The sequence below is a fragment of the Nomascus leucogenys genome, chromosome 8 (genome assembly GCF_006542625.1).
Source record: "Nomascus leucogenys isolate Asia chromosome 8, Asia_NLE_v1, whole genome shotgun sequence".
Taxonomy (NCBI): Eukaryota; Metazoa; Chordata; class Mammalia; order Primates; family Hylobatidae; genus Nomascus; species Nomascus leucogenys.
Window position 1 is genome coordinate 58,174,974 of NC_044388.1, and position 13,494 is coordinate 58,188,467.

The following is a 13,494-nucleotide window of genomic DNA, read 5'->3' on the forward strand; positions in this document are numbered from 1 at the left end:
GTAGTAACTCTGCTCTGTGAAGGCAGGAACTGTCTCTCTTGCTCACTGCTATGTTCCCAGGTGCTAGCACCATGCCTCCTGCATTGCAGGTGCTTGAAAATGAACATGTACTAAATGAATAAATTTTTAGAATAAGTGGGTTTCTAAATGGCTTCTGTTAAAACTATGATCTGCTTCTGCCTATTCCTATAATTTACCATTTCAATATTCATACAGCCCATGCCAATGTACGTGCTTGGTACCTAAGAAATTTGAAAGCCACTGTTGGGATTTTCTAAATGGCTTCTGAAGAAAGGTACAACAGGATATCATTACGTGATGCGGCTCGTATGACCCTCTTTGGGCAAGTTCATTGTGACACCATGTTTAAAAGAAAATGAGGTAAAATACGTCCGATAAGGAAGCACTTATTTGGAAAGAAGGACCATTAATCAAAAATAAGTTATGACAATACTATAATCGTGTATTGATATTAGATAAATATTAACATATTAACTATAAATGACATCAGTTTCATTTTTTGAGAAAATTATTAAAATGCTCCAATCTTTTATTGTTTTTGTCTTCATTTCAAGTATTTCTGTGAAATGTGTATCTTTTTACATAGGTATCTGTACATATGTATTTGCCAAAATGTTCTGGATAAAATTGTTATCCGTTCTTTCAACTTTTAGAAAACCTGATGAAAAGAAAAATTTCACAACTTTATTTTGATGTTGACATTTTTAAACTGGACATTTCCCCTTAAAATTATGTCTCCTTGGTCAACGTGGCTATTTTTAATATAACACATTGCACTTTTAACAGGTTTAATTCAATTTACAACAAATGCCTCTAATTAAGTTAAAAGATCTTTGAAAATGGCTAAATCTTAGGGGTAATATTACCACTACTGACATTGAAATAATTGATCATTCCCACTGAGGCACAAAAGTATAAATGTTCTAATGAGAAAACAGCGATTGAAGTATGTTGAAGGAATCCAAAGAGACTCCAAACTCTTTAGGCTGTTATTTCCAATGACAGTCTCTGAATGGGAGAGAGAAGCTTTGGAGGGGGCAGGGAATGATGAAACTTATCACACAGTATAAAAAGAAAATTGAAAGCAAACTTCACCACTTGAAGCAAAGGATGCCAAAGTCTGTTTGCCTTTTCGCAAATGTATTTTTTGAAATTCAATGTGTGTTGTATGTGTCTGTTTTAGAATGTTAATTTTGCCATTTGAAAATAACATTTTCCTTAACATTCTCTAGTAAATACTGGGTGCAATATTTGAATGCACTTATTTTTCCAAGAGAAATATTCTTAGAGTCAAAGATGAATAAATACAGGGGCAGTGCTTTATGATAATTAAGATGTATGAAAACTAAGGACAACAATTGTCCCTGACTTAACAACAATAGCAAAGCGGGAAGCAGTAATGGATGACTTTTGTCACAGTTATTATCGCAGCTTACCTTCTGGCTTCGGGAAGTGACTTAGCTTTGCAGCTAATCTGTTAGAAAGAAGCAGAACATTTACCTTGCTGGTATTTGCCTGGCCTAATTAGTTAAAATGTTTACAAAGCACTTCATAAGTGAAAATAGCTAAATACTTTATGCATAATGGGAGTTTTATTAATAATTGGAACAATAATGTAAAAGTAGTTAGCTTTGAAAACAATTCCATTGATGAGCTGTGTGATAATGCATAAACAGAACAGTATAAGAAAAAACAAGAAAAAGAACTTCACAGCTTAGCCAGAAGCATGCCATCAAGAGCCTCCCAGACATATAAGGCTGCCCACACTGAAGGACGAAGGAAGGCGGGGCTATGTACAGGCTGACAGCAGAGATTCTGGCTTAAATTTTTGCTCTTCTAGCTACAGTTTTGTGATATTTCATAAATTATCTAGTCTCTGGGCCTCAAATGCCTTCTATAAAAACAAGAGATTATACTGTCTACCACTTCAAATTATTATGAGGATCAAACAAGAGAAGATGTCAGATTCCTAGGAAGGCACATGCCACTTTTAAAGAATTGCTTATTATACGAAGCTGAGAGGTCACTAACGAGTCAAAGAAAGTACTTTTGAATCACAAAATTAGTTTTTCATTTTGTAGTCACCATTGCAGGCAATGGAAAACACAGTTCAGTGAAAAGAATCACATTCTGACTCTAACGGCATCTATAAGTAGCTCAGACATTGAAATCAAGAAACAAAGGACATAGCTTGATCTCTTGTTTCCTTCCTAAAACCACAGTTTGAATTGTATATATTAGATAAATAGGTGTTTGGCAGTAAGGAGTCCAAATTTAGAAATGCAGCCCGAACCACTCACAATATCAGATATGTTGAAAACAGTAGAAAGAGAAAAATATACGCAGTGTGTATGAGTTTAAACAGGAGGTCGATAAATTTATTTTGTGTAGAACACACTCTAACACTCAGACTTTCTTGTGGGATCAAGTTTAATTTTGCTTTTTCTAGCAAAATGTGGACATCTGTCAAATACAATATGGGTCTGACATCTTATCCTGACATAACAGTGTAATTCAGATATAACTCAGATTAAAATGAAAATGAAGACAAATGAGGAAAAAGTAATAATTGAGTGTTGACAAGAAGTTGAAGGGCAGCAGCCCTGCTCTGCTGTCAGTGTCTGGAGTAACGGTACTCATAGCACTGCTCAGGAAGGCATAGCTCAACTGAATTGATTTGAATTGAAAATGCACATAGCATAAAGAACGAGTTGCATTTAGCAGTATATGTAATATGTACATATATGACATACACATATCTATTTGATGAATACAGTATCAAAAGAAAAATATATAGCAGAGTTTTAAAAGTATAAATTTTTAAAATCAGATGGAACTGGGTTTGAATATTAACCCTATCACAAAGTAGCTACAGAAACCTGAGTAAAGTACTTAACTTCTCTAAAATAATAATTTTAATAATAATAATAAGATAATACCTTTTTTTTTTTTGAGATGGAGTCTTGCTCTGTCACCCATGCTGGAGTGCAGTGGCGCGATCTCTGCTCACTGCAACCTCCCCAGGTTCAAGCGATTCTCCTGCCTCTGCCTCCTGAGTAGCTGGGATTACAGGCACCTGCCACTGCCTGGCTAATTTTTTTGTATTATTAGTAGAGATAGGATTTCACCATCTTGGCCAAGCTGGTCTCCAACTCCTGACCCTGTGATCCACCTGCCTCGGCCTCCCAAAGTGCTGGGATTACAGGCCTGAGCCACTGCGCCCAGCTGATAATACCTATTTTAAAGGTTCATGAAGAAATGTAAAGGAGCCCAGGTGTGGTGGCTTTTGCCTGTAATCCCAGCACTTTGGGAGGCCCTGGTGGAAGGATCACTTGAGGCCAGTAGTTAGAGACCAGCCTGGGCAACATGGTGAAACCCCATCTCTGCAAAACATACAAATATTAGCCAGGCATGGTGGCCCATGTATGTAATCCCAACTATTCATGAGGTTGACCTGTAAGGATTGCTTGAGCCAGGAATTCAAGGCTGCAGTGAGCTGTGATTGCACCACTACCCTCTTGCCTGTGTGACAGAGCGAAACCCTATCTCAAAAAAAAAAAAAGGAATGAAAGGAGAGAATACATGTAAAGCTATTAGTGTAATATTTGTCTCACAGTAAGTGCTCAGTTAATATTAGCCAAATAGAATTATTATTTTTGTCACCATCATTATTATTAATAACCATGATGGCAGCATTTTCTAAACAAATAATGGAAATAATTTGAACTCCACTCTCTTCTAGTTTCTTACAAGGAGGTGCCCTTGCTATAGAAATAAGATTTAAATCCTTCCAATTATGTCGGGAGAACTTTTAGTAATTATTAATCCATATCTTCTTTTAAGACTTCTAAATAAAGACCTAAAATAGGGAAAAATATGTCTTCATAATTTAATGCAACAAAATACATAATGGATTAATTATTTTGCTTTCCAATTTAATCCTGAGTTGTTTTATTTAGTCACCTATTATAAAAAGTAATTTGTGTTGATAGCTCTGAGGAAATCTAGAAATTAAAGAGCTAATTAAATTCTTTCTAAGTAATTTTTGAGTCATTGTATCAATATATGTGTGCTCACACGTTCAAACATCTACGAATAGCCAAGCACTGCAGGATGTTTCTGGAAATTGACCTTCCATGATGTCTACTTTGACTAACCCTTTCCTCTGGGCAAACAAACCTAACCTTTAAGCCACATTTTCAAAGGAATCATAGATCATGCACCTCATAGAACTGAACTAGAATGTCAGAAATTATGATCAAGATAGGAAAGAGAGGTAATGAGAAGCTGACCTATTTTGCTGTGAATTTACTGTGGATGGAAGATCTCAAGGAAGTTTTTACTTTCTTAACTAAAATAATAATAAATACTCTGTAAAATATTTAAATAATGGTCCCATTTCCATAAATAGTTCGGCATCTTCAAAGTTATATTTAAATAATATTTTTATAATTTACCTGCATATTTAAGAAAAGGAGTTTTTAAAACATATCATGAAAGCAATATAAAGAAGCTATAACTGGTGCGATAATTCTAGAATTTCACCCTGAAACAAAAATACCATCATAATTTGCAAAATCCTTTGTTAATTTAATTCCGTGTATATACTCCTATATTTCAACAAAGGTTCTATTTTTTTCACCTGGGGCTCTGATATATATAAATAACAGCAAATCTCTATTTTTAAATGTAACTCACTAGTTTCACGATCTTTCATGTGTTTTACATATGCATTTATCAAAGTATACATCAGTAAATCTTAAAATCTAAACCTAAATTTATATTTAAAATTTAAATTTTAAATTCTAAAACATGTAAAATTTACTGAATATACAATTTACTGAAGCACTCTTATTCAAATGGGACAAAAATCTGGGAAAACGATGCTGATTAGAAATAGCAAGGTAAACATAAGCCACAGAAATGTTGAGCTCTCTCCTACTAAGTAATTTTCTTCTCAGAGGCAAAGTCCAATGCAGGAGGTCCCTTGAGGAGAGATTATGAGAGCTGTACCTGTCATGAAGGGAAGAAGGTAGAACTGAGCAGAAGGAGAACCTGACCCACAAGGCCTTTGCTGATGATCTAGAGTTAGAGTGGCCCTTCAAATTGTCCCAAAATGAGGCAAGGGGAGCAGGCCTTTGTGTTTCCACATTAGTCATCAGCTGTGAATTGCCCTATGAGAAGGGCACAATTTGGACGAGAAAATTTCCTATGACCAAGGAGAATTCCCAAAGAGGCCCTCAGGTCTCAACCATCCACGACCAATATTCCCAGCAACTGAAGGATGGGGGCTGGGTCTGAGTGAAACATGACAGTATCCATCATAGTCCACCCATTGTGCCACTCAGATCCACTTGCTTCATATAGTAAATTAACACCATCTGGAAACTGTTCCTCCAGGATTCTGGTCAGTCTTGTTTCCTGGGAAGCTTAGTGGAGAAGGATGAGTGGAAACAATGGCACCCTGAGATGTACTGCCACCATACAACTGCTGCAGTAGATCTCGAGGTTAACACTGGCATTCTTTATCACCCTCCTCCACCGTACTTACCCCATAGTAGCATTTCTGCTGGTCTACATGTCTTGCTTGTTGAGGTGTTCTAATCTTCATGCCCTGAAGGTCTGAGTCCTAGACAGTGTGACCCTCCCAGACTTCGGCTCCCTTCTGTGTCCATTGACAGTTAAAGCCAGGCATCAGGACCAGAAGAAGCCCCAGATAGATCACCCAAGAACCAAACCTATTTTCCCCTGTTCCCATTGTGTAGTAGCAGCTCCACCTCCCACCAAAGATAAGAGATAATTAACCTTGACAATAATGTGACTCCTTTCCTTGCCTGCTGTTCTCTTGGCATAAGGAGGCTGAGATGACCTGATGTGGCTATGGCTTAATGTCCTGTGTCCTGAGATGGAAATGGTTTCCTTCTGCAAAGCAAGGCCTCCAGAATTCTACAGCCTCAAAATTGTTGGGTTAGAAAACAAATTCCCCATGTGGGTCACTAGGAGTCATTTTAAGTGAGGCCCTTTCCATTTCCAGCTCTTGCCTTCCAATTATTCTACGTACTGGGAACATCCCATATTATGGTTACTAATTTAGTGTATGTTGGGCTCCCCAACCTTCCAAGGTAATATATTCAATCCAGTGACTGAGCTGAACTTCCAAGAGGCTATTTCACCAGTCTATCAGGTTGGAAGCATATGGAGGGTGGGAAATACACTAAAATTAGTGGATCATGGCACCCCGGCTGCATCTCCTTTGGAATATAAGGAGCCTCTTGTTCTGAGGCAGTCTTGCACAGCATTCTGGCTGAAGGGACCAAACACTCTGTAAATTGTCAGACAGTGTACTGGCCATGGCCTAGTTGGCAATCAGAGGTGAAGCTGGCTGAGCTTCTGGGCCAGGTGGGGACTTGGAGATCTTTTCTGTCTAGCTAAAGGATTGTAAATGCACCAATCGGTGCTCTGTGTCTAGCTAAAGGTTTGTAAATGCACCAATCAGCGCTCTGTGTCTAGCTAATGGTTTGTAAATGCACCAATCAGCACTCTGTAAAAACGCAGCAATCAGCACTCTGTAAAATGGACCAGTCAGCGCTCTATAAAATGGACCAATCAGCAGGACATTGGCGGGGCCAAATTAGGGAATAAAAGCTGGCCACCTGAGATAGCAGCGGCAACCCACTCAGGTCCCCTTCCCCACTGGAAGCTTTGTTCTTTGCTCTTTGTAATAAATCTTGCTGCTGCTCACACTTTGGGTCTGCAGTACCTTTATGAGTTGTAACACTCACTGCAAAGGTCTGCAGCTTCACTCCTGAAGCCAGTGAGACCACGAACCCACCGGGAGGAACAAACAACTCTGGACGCCTCTAAGAGCTGTAACACTCACTGTGAAGGTCTGCGGCTTCACTCCTGAAGTCAGCAAGACCACAAACCCACCGGGAGGAACGAACAACTCCGGACGTGCCACCTTTAGGAGCTGTAACACTCACTGCAAAGGTCTGCGGCCTCACTCCTGAAGTCAGCAAGACCATGAACCCACCAGAAAGAAGAAACTCCAGACACATCTGAATATCTGAAGTAACAAACTCTGGACACGCCATCTTTAAGAACTGTAACACTCACCGTGTGGGTCTGCAGCTTCATTCTTGAAGTCAGTGAGACCAAGAACTCCCCGGAAGGAACCAATTCTGGACACATTTTGGTGACCACGAAGGGACCATCGCCTATCACCAAGCGGTGAGTACCATTGGAACCCTTTCACTTGCTATTCTGTCCTATTTTTCCTTAGAATTCGGGGGCTAAATACTGGGCACCTGTCAGCCAGTTAAAAGTGACTAGCGCGGCTGCTGGACTAAAGACACGGGTGTCAGGCTTTCTGGGAAAGGGCTCTCTAACAACCCCCGACTCTTCAGAGTTGGGAGCGTTGGTTTGCCTGGAACCAGCTTCTGCTTTTCCTGTACTTCTGGGCTGAGCTGAGGGTCGACAGAAAGGAAAGCCACTTGGCTCCAGGGTCCTGACAACAAGTTGGTTGACCCTGCAGCCATGAGCAGAACTCTCAAAGTCATGTCACCCAAGCGAGACTCGTCTGTCTATCCTATCTATCCTGACCCTTGCCTCCTGGGTCCTAATGCCTGTCAGACAAACTTCTTCTCACCTCTCTTCTCCGAGGCTAGTCCCACTTCTAAAAACCACCCCCTGTCTCTGGTGCTTTTCTAGTTTCTCCTATAAGAATGATTTCTAGTATAAACTTCAGGACTCTGTTACCTTCTTTAGGCACCTGGGCTCACCAATCAGAAAGACATAATTTTTGCCTAAAGCCCCATCATAGGGGGCACTATCTGGAATTTTAGGATCCCTCCTCAGACAAGCAGGCCTAACAAAAGCTATTCCTAAAGCTAGGATATGGGGAGCCTCAGCAATTGTATCTTTCCTATTCATATAAGTGAGGACAAAAGGCATCACTCTTCCAACTCTGGAGATGCCTCCCCTCCCTCAGGGTATGTCCTTCCACTTCATTTTTGGGGCATAACATCTTTATAGGACAGGGGTAAAGTCCCAATACTAACAGAGAATGCTTAGGATCTAACAGGTTTTCAAGAATGCATTGGTAAGGGCCACTAAATCTGACTTTTCTCAGTCCTCTTTGTGGTCTAGGAGGATAGCCAAGGGTGCGGGTTTTCGAGAATGCATCGGTAAGGGCCACTAAATCCAACCTTCCCCAGTCCTCCTTGTGGTCTAGGAGGAAAACTAGTGTTTCTGCTGCTGCATCAGTGAGCACAACTATTCTGATCAGCAGGGTCCAGGGACTGTTGTGGGTTCTTGGGCCAGAGGTGTTTCTGCTGCTGCATCAGTGAGTGCAACTATTCTGATCAGCAGGGTCCAGGGACTGTCATGGGTTCTTGGGCAGGGGGAGAAACAAACAAACCAAAACTGTGGGCAATTTTGTCTTTCAGATGGGAAACACTCAGGCATAAACAGGCTCACCCTTGAAATGCATCCTAAGCCATTGGGACCAATTTGACCCACAAACCCTGAAAAAGAGATGGCTCATTTTTTTCTGCACTACAGCTTGGTCCCAGTATTCTCTCTCTGATGGGGAAAAATGGCCATCTGAGAGAAGTATAAATTACAATACTATCCTGCAGCTTGACCTTTTCTATAAGAGGGAAGGCAAATGGAGTGAAACACCTTATGTCCAAGCTTTCTTTTCATTGAAGGAGAATACACAACTATGCAAAGCTTGCAATTTACATCCCACAGGAGGACCTTTCAGCTCACCCCCATATCCTAGCCTCCCTACAGCTCCCCTTCCTATTAATGATAAGCCTCCTCTAATCTCCCCTGCCCAGAAGGAAATAAGCAAAGAAATCTCCAAGGGACCACAAAAACCCATGGGCTATCAGTTATGTCCGCTTCAAGTAGAGGGAGGGGAATTTGGCCCAACCAGGGTACATGTCCCCTTCTCCCTCTCTGATTGAAAGCAGATCAAGTCAAACCTGTGGAAGTTTTCAGATGATCCTGATAGGTACATAGATGTCGTACAGGGTCTAGGGTAAACTTTCAATCTCACTTGGAGAGATGTCATGCTATTATTAGATCAAACCTTGGCCTTTAATGAAAAGAATGTGGCTTTAGCTACAGCCTGAGAGTTTGGAGATATCTGGTATTTTAGTCAAGTAAATGATAGAATGACAGCCGAAGAAAGGGACAAATTCCCTACCAGTCAGCAAGCCATCCCCAGTATGGATCCCCATTGGGACCTCAACTCAGATCATGGGGACTGCAGTTGTAAACATCTGCTGACCTGTGTTCTAGAAGGACTAAAGAGAATTAGGAAAAAGCCCATGAATTATTCAGTGATGTCCACCATAACTCAGGGAAAGGAAGAAAATCCTTCCACATTCCTCGAGTGGCTACAGGAGGCCTTAAGAAAATATACTGCACTGTCACCTGACTCACTTGAGGGTCAGTTGATTCTAAAAGATAAGTTTATTAACCAATCAGCTGCAGATATCAGGAGAAAGCTCCAAAAGCAAGCCCTGGGCCCTGAACAAAATCTGGAGACATTATTAAATCTGTTAACCTTGGTGTTCTATAACAGGGACCAAGAGGAGCAGGCCGAAGAGGAAAAGTGAGATCAGAGAAAGGCCGCAGCCTTACTCATGGCCCTCAGAAAAACAAACCTTGGTGGTTCAAAGAGGACAGAAAATGGAGCAGGCCAATCACCCGGTAGGGCTTGTTATCAATGTGGTTTACAAGGACACTTTAAAAAAGATTGTCCAACAAGAAACAAGGCACCCCTTCGTCCATGTCCACTATGCCAAGGCAATCACTGGAAGGTGCACTGCCCCAGAGTGCAATGGTTCTCTGGGCCAGAAGCCCCCAACCAGATGATCCAACAATAGGACTGAGGGTGCCTGGGGCAAGCACCAGCTCATGTCATCACCCTCACTTAGCCCCGGGTACATATAACCATTGAGGGCCAGGAAATTGACTTCCTCCTGGACACTGGCGTGGCTTTCTCAGTGTTAATCTCCCGTCCTGGACAGCTGTCCTCAAGGTCCGTTACCATCCGAGGAATCCTGGGATGGCCTGTAACCAGGTATTTCTCCCATCGCCTCAGTTGTAATTGAGAGACTTTGCTGCAGATAGTAAGTATGCTTATCTAATCCTACATGCCCATGCTGCAATATGGAAAGAAAGGAAGTTCCTAACCTCTGGGGGAACCCCCATTAAATACCACAAGGAAATTATGGAGTTATTGCACGCAGTGCAAAAACCCAAGGAAGTGGCAGTCTTACACTGCTGAAGCCATCAAAAGGGGGAAGGAGAGGGGAGAACAGCAGCATAAGCAGCAGGCAGAGGCAGGGAAAGACCAGCAGAAAGGAAAGAGAGAAAGAGAGAGACAAAGAGGAAGTCAGAGAGAGAGAGAGAGAGAACGGAGAGACCAAAAGGAAGTCAGAGAGAGAGAAAGAAAGTCAAAGAGAGAAAGAGACAGAGACAAAGAGGGAGTCAGAGACAGAGAAAGAGAGACACGGAAAGTCAAAGAGAGAGAGGAAGAGACAGACAAAGAGGGAGTCAGAAAGAGAGAGATGAAGAAGTCAAACAGAGAGATGGAAGTAGTAAACAAAAAACAGTGTACCCTATTCCTTTAAAAGCCAGGGTAAAGTTAAAACCTATAATTGATAATTGAAGGTCTCCTCTGTAACCCTATAACACTCCAATACCACCTTGTTGTCAGTGTAAACAAGGCATTGCCCAAAAGCACTAAGGCCACTGACAACCCGTAGCCTTCCTATAAAAAATCCTTAACCCAGCAGGATTCCTAACAGGCGATCTAAATCTTAATTAATTACCTTACAAAGGTCTGACCAGATCTAGGAGGAGCTCCCTTCAGGACAGGACCATAGATAGTTCCTCTTGGGGGATTAACGAAAAAGACAAAATGCATATTCAGTGAATGATAAGGAAACTCTTGTAGAAGCAGAATTAGGAAAATTGCCTAATAATTGGTTTGCTCAAATGTGCAAGCTGTTTGCACTCAGCCAAACCTTAAAGTATTACAGAATCAGGAAGGAGCCATCTATACCAATTCTAAGTTAATATGGACTGAACGAGGTCTTACTAACAGCAAAGAATAATTGAAATCCCAAACTTAGAAGGTTTTCAACAAAATAAAGTTTGCTAAAAGTTAACAGTGTAAACATATATTATGCTAACTTCTAATCTTGTGGAAATCAGACCCTATCAGTACCCCTCAAATCTCAAGTCTTTCAGTGCAGAGCCATACAACGAATACACCTACTTATAGTGTTAGGAATGGCTACTGCTCCAGGAACCGGAATTGCCAGTTTATCTACTTTATTATCCAACTACCACACACTCTCAAAGGATTTCTCAGACAGTTTGCAAGAAATAATGAAATCTATCCTTACTCTACAATCCCAAATAGACTCTTTGGCAGCAGTGACTCTCCAAAACCACCAAGGCCTAGACCTCCTCACTGCTGAGTAAGGAGTACTCTGCACCTTCTTAGGGGAAGAGTGTTGTTTTTACACTAACCAGTCAGGGATAGTACAAGATGCCACCCGGCGTTTACAGGAAAAGGCTTTTGAAATCAGACAACGCCTTTCAAATTCTTATACCAACCTCTGGAGATGGGCAACATGGTTTCGTTTCTCCCCTTTCTAGGTCCCGTGGCAGCCATCTTGCTATTACTCACCTTCGGGCCCTGTATTTTTAACCTCCTTGTCAAATTTGTTTCCTCTAGGATCAAGGCCATCAAGGTACACATGGTCTTACAAATGGAACCCCAAATGAGCTCAACTAACAACTTCTATTGAGGACCCCTGGACTGACCTGCTGGCCCTTTCACTGACCTAAAGAGTTCCCCTGTGGAGGACACTACAATTACAGGGTCCCTTCTTCACCCCTATCCAGCAGCAAGTAGCTAGAGCAGTCATTGCCCAATTCCTAAAAGCAGTTGGGGTGTCCTGTTTAGAGGGGGGTTTGAGAGGTGAAGCCAGCTGAGCTTCTGCATCAGGTGGGGACTTGCAGAACTTTTCTGTCTAGCTAAAGGATTGTAAACGCTCCAATCAGCACTCTGTGTCTAGCTAAATGTTTGTAAACACACCAATCAGCACTCTGTAAAAACGCACCAATCAGTGCTCTGTAAAATGGATCAATCAGCAGGATATTGGCAGGGCCAAATTAGGGAATAAAAGCTCGCCACCCCAGCCAGCAGCGGCAACCCACTCGGGTCCCCTTCCACACTGTGGAAGTTTTGTTCTTTCACTCTTCACAATAAATCTTGCTGCTGCTCACACTTTGGGTCTGCATTACCTTTATGAGTTGTAACACTTAACGCAAAGGTCTGCAGCTTCACTCCTGAAGCCAGTAAGACCACGAATCCACCGGGAGGAACAAACAACTCTGGACGTGCCACCTTTAAGAGCTGTAACACTCGCTGTGAAGGTCTGCGGCTTCACTCCTGAAGTCATCAAGACCACGAACCCACTGGGAGGAATGAACAACTCCGGATGTGCCACCTTTAAGAGCTGTAACACTCACTGTGAAGGTCTGCGGCTTCACTCCTAAAGTCAGCAAAACCATGAACCCACCAGAATGAAGAAACTCTGGACACATCTGAACATCTGAAGGAACAAACTCCAGACACACCATCTTTAAGAACTGTAACACTCATTGCAAGGGTCCGCGGCTTCATTCTTAAAGTCAGTGAGACCAAGAACCCACCGGAAGGAACCAATTCCGGACACATTAACACATGCAAACCCATATCTAGAATGTATTGCTCACAGTCAAGCTGACTTGCTGCATCTTCCAAGGAGGAAGGGGTCCAATGTAGTCAACTTGCCACCAAATGGCTGGTTGGTCCCCTTGAGAGATGATGCTGTATCAAGGGCAGCATTTATTTCTATTGGTGATGGGCTGGACATTTGGCAGCACTAGCTAATGTAAGCCATGGTGAATGGCAGCCCATACTGTTCGCCTGCACATAGCTTTCATCTCTGCCCGCATGTCTATTTGGTTCATGAACTCACTGTGCCAGCACTGAGATGGTCAATTATAAAGACAAGCTCAGGTTAAACAGCTGAGACACTGTGTTTACTTTTTGCTTGGTGCCTCTTCCAGGGTGGATGCTACCTGTGGGTGTTACCATGCAACACAAAAATGTGTACACTTCAAACATAAACTCCTGTGGTTCTTTCTCAAAACTTATTACATATATTTTCTCTTTATCCTTTCAGGCCCCTGTCCAAGCAGCCAGGCCCTCTGTGTCTACCATGAGCCCTCACAGATGTTTACCTTAGGCCATGTCACTTTCAACACAAAGGTAACGACTAGTTGCACCTGCAAGAGTGCTACCCACTGGAGAATTTCCCCTGCCTGCTACCGTGCAGGGACACCCCGAGTGAGCTGTGATGCAGCAGCTGTCTCTTTTACACTGCATGAATGACC

At 42.0% G+C, this 13,494-nt stretch overlaps 1 long non-coding RNA gene across 1 annotated transcript; it reads left to right on the forward strand.

Moving 5' to 3' along the window:
* Positions 1 to 11,939: 11,939 nt before the first annotated feature.
* LOC115836269 lies at positions 11,940 to 12,792 on the forward strand. The gene is made up of 3 exons (XR_004031226.1): positions 11,940 to 12,022; positions 12,094 to 12,097; positions 12,775 to 12,792. It is a non-coding gene; the product is annotated as an uncharacterized LOC115836269 (long non-coding RNA).
* Positions 12,793 to 13,494: the final 702 nt, after the last annotated feature.